At 33.0% G+C, this 3,923-nt stretch overlaps 1 long non-coding RNA gene across 1 annotated transcript; it reads left to right on the top strand.

Annotated features, from left to right (window-relative positions):
• The first annotated feature begins 224 nt into the window (after positions 1-224).
• On the top strand, positions 225-3,504 carry LOC148284328 (uncharacterized). The gene is made up of 3 exons (XR_015825144.1): positions 225-517; positions 1,598-1,912; positions 2,519-3,504. It is a non-coding gene; the product is annotated as an uncharacterized LOC148284328 (long non-coding RNA).
• The last annotated feature ends 419 nt before the right edge of the window (positions 3,505-3,923 follow it).

The raw sequence follows: 3,923 nt of genomic DNA, 5'->3' as shown, positions 1-3,923 counted from the left end.
CGTGAGTCGCTAAAATAAATGTGGAATAAGTTTCTACGGTCGCTATTTCAGTTCTATACCGGAAATAACTTTATGCAAGGGCTATAAGTAAAAAAAAATACTGTACCATCCTAATTCCAACCCTATTTGCGTAATTTTATACCAGGTTCAAAAGTAAGGCCATAATAATAATAACCTCTAGCTAAAATTTACGTGGTTGTCTGTGGATTGCCACATTACATTTCATCTATGGTTCTTATGTCAAGCGCTGAGCGCCGCTCCCTGTCTCGTTGATTAAAAATACGTATATTACGATATTGTTGGACGGTAAAATTATGTTTTTCCATTCGATTCGCCACAAGAAGTGAGTAACTGTAAAATCAAACCGTAGATGTATTTGATCTGTAGCAAACACAACGGCCAATACAGTGGTGAAAAACCAGGCTTGTGAAAAATCACATTTAGTTATTGTGTATTGTGATCTCACTTGGAATTTAATCCAGAACTCCCGTGCGCGGGGCAAGCGTCTTAGCTAGAGGTGAGTTAGTTTTTCTGCCAACAGTTTAGTAATGGAATAATTAGTAATAATTAGAATAATTCGTATCGTGAATTCTCAATTAAATATCATAGCATTAACTAATGCTAATTGAAGTTGATAACACGAATTAAAGAATTAACATCTACCTTGTCAATCTTGGAAATCAAAAGACGCCTTGTAGGCTTTTACATTTTTTACACATATAAATATAAAGACAGACACGTGTTTTACACAAAAGTAGCAAAATATAAAAATGAATTAAGAAGAAGAAAAATGAAAAAATCAAATTTACATATTATTAAAATATACATGGGTTTACATGTAGTACATACATATATTGCAATGGAGAGAACAAAAAAGCATTTTTCCATCAGTTATATTAAAGGAAACAAAATTTGAAGAAGTTAGAAATATAATAAATCAGAATACAGATATAAGTTAATAAAACGTGCAAAATGTTAATCAACATTGTATTATTTAGGTATTTAAATTTGAAGATAATGAATTGATATACTGTAATCTATATCATTTGCCCATTCATTTGAAAATGCATGAATTCTCCTTATTGGGGGTATGCACTGTGGCTTGTTGTAGATACATTTACATGTTAATTCGGGTAACTCGGCCAGGCACTAGCAAGTTGTAACAGTTATGTGGTGTCTAAACCAAACGTACAGAAATATTCCATACGAGAATGTGAAGTCTTCTATCTTAGGCATACTGATGAATCACTTTATACAGTCGATGACAAATCATAAGTTCTGTGACATCCACATTCTTAAAAGCTCAATATTTGTTTAAAATGTCTAAATAACCTGCTTTTGTCGTAGTTTTTTGGGGGACTGAAAAACGACCTTCCTCAATTCCAGCATCGTATTCCTTCCTATGTTATATTACGTCATTTTGCCATTTCAAAACATAACTTAACTTTATTTATTTGATACTTTACACGAATAAATTACATAATTTAATTAACAATCTACTCTTCACTGGGAAAAGCTGTACCAAGGAAAACATTTTAGTCTCGCTCTTGGGATTTCTTACTTTATTTTTAGTATCAATAATTTGTATAATTTTTAGGATCTTCAGATTAATCAAACATTTATTTTGTATATATTCTTGAAATAAAAAGTATGGAAACCGCTTTAGTCAATATTAAGACTGAACCGGAAACTGGCGATGTAAAAGGAAATATCTTCCATACTCGGGAAGGGGCCCCATGTCCCTACAAAACCGAGGAGCCAGCTGTTGCTTCCGTGAATGCTGAACCGGGAACCAGTACTGACCAGCCTAGGATCACCAGTGATATAATCATTTTTACAGAGATAGACATTGATTATCCTGACATTAAACAAGAATGTTTAGATTCCTCTCGTAACCACGAAATTGCCTCAAGTAAGTACTACTCCCTTCCACATTATCTGTTCTGAGATTACGCCTGTGGACTACGGATAGTGGTACGCAGAGGACTTAACCTCATATTCCATAATTGTTGACCTAAAGTTGCGGTAGCTACAGTGTTGTATTATTCATGCGATGTATCGAAATATTACAACACTGGAAGTTTGTGGAAGTCACAGTAGTGAGTTTTTAATAGGCACGCAGCCATGAATTATGACTTAGCTTTATTACTGCGATAATTTTTGTGGTAATTGAAATAAAAGTTTTTTTTTCATTTTGTTTGATTAGCATAGTAGTATTTTTTTTTCATTAAAATTACCTTGTCTATTCTAAAAGTGTAGACTTTTCTAATTTCCCTTAGTATTTTCTATTTAGGCGGTTATGGGTAATCAAACAATAAAATAATAACTGACAAAAATACGAGTTTTCGATTAAATGTTTTTTTTTTTTAATTGTACTTTTTTGGCCATTTTCCCCGTCTATTTTTCTATAAAGCTCGTGTTGTTTTAGAAATATTTCCATTTTTAATCCTTTTTCTTTTTTGTTAGCTTATTTAAGGATTTAAATAGGTTTCATACTTTTTAATGTTTTTTGTTTCAGGTTTACAAGCAAGTAAAGAATATTTCACCTGTTCTAAGTGTCGATATACATCTCCAAAGGACAATAATTTGAAAACGCACATATCAACTTATACCGGCGGGAAACCACTCTCTTGCCTTAAGTGCAATTATAAATGCTCTAAAAAAACTCAATTGAAACGAGACATATTGACTCAAACCGGTGGGAAACCATTTTCATGCTCAGAGTGCCAATTTAAATGTACGCAAAAAATTAATTTGAAGACACATATGTTAACTCACACCGGTGAAAAACCATTCTCATGCTCAGAGTGCCAATTTAAATGTACACAAAAACATCATTTGAAGTCACATATGTTAACTCACACCGGTGAAAAACCATTCGCATGCTCAGAGTGCCAATTTAAATGTAAACAAAAACGCTATTTGAAATCACACATGTTAATTCACACCGGCGAAAGCCCGTTCTCATGCTCAGAATGCCAATTTATATGCTCTCGCAAATCTGCTTTAAAATTCCACATGTTTACTCATACCGGCGAGAAACCATTCTCATGCTCAGAGTGCCAATTTAAATGTTTACAAAAATGCAATTTGAAATCACACATGTTGATACACACCGGGGAAAAACCATTTTCATGCTCAAAGTGCCAATTTAAATGTTTTCAGAAACCTAATTTAAAATCACACATGTTAACTCATACCGGTGAAAAACTATTCTCATGCTCAGACTGCCAATTTAAATGTATTCACAAAAGTCATTTAAAGTCACATATGTTAAAGCACACCGGTAAAAAACCATTTTTATGCCCAGTGTGCCAATTTAAATGTTCTCACAAATCTAATTTAAAATCACACCTGTTAAATCATACCGGCGAAAAACCATTCTCATGCTCAGAGTGCCAATTTAAATGTACACAAAAAATTGTATTGAAGACACATATGTTAACTCACACCGGTGAAAAACCATTCTCATGCTCAAAGTGCCAATTTAAATGTACACAAAAACATAATTTGAAGTTACATATGTTAACTCACACCGGTGAAAAACCATTCTCATGCTCAGAGTGCCAATTTCAATGTAAACAAAAACGTTATTTGAAATTGCACATGTTAACTCACACCAATGAAAACCCATTCTCATGCTCAAATTGCCAATTTAAATGTAGACAAAAAAGCCATTTAAAATCACACATGTTAAAACACACCGGTGAAAAACCATATTTATGCCCAAAATGCCAATTTAAATGTTCTCACAAATCTCATTTAAAATACCACATGTCAACTCATACTGGTGAAAAACCATTCTCATGTTCAGAGTGCCAATTTAAATGTTTTCAAAAATCTGATTTAAAATCGCACGTGTTTGCTCATACCTGTAAGAAATCATTCTGATGCTCAGGTTCTAATTTAAATGTATGCAAAAA

Source organism: Micrasema longulum, unplaced genomic scaffold, assembly GCF_059751315.1.
Source record: "Micrasema longulum isolate JH-2025_06_02 unplaced genomic scaffold, ASM5975131v1 h1tg000131l, whole genome shotgun sequence".
Taxonomy (NCBI): domain Eukaryota; kingdom Metazoa; phylum Arthropoda; class Insecta; order Trichoptera; family Brachycentridae; genus Micrasema; species Micrasema longulum.
This window is presented reverse-complemented; position numbering and strand designations above follow the sequence as displayed.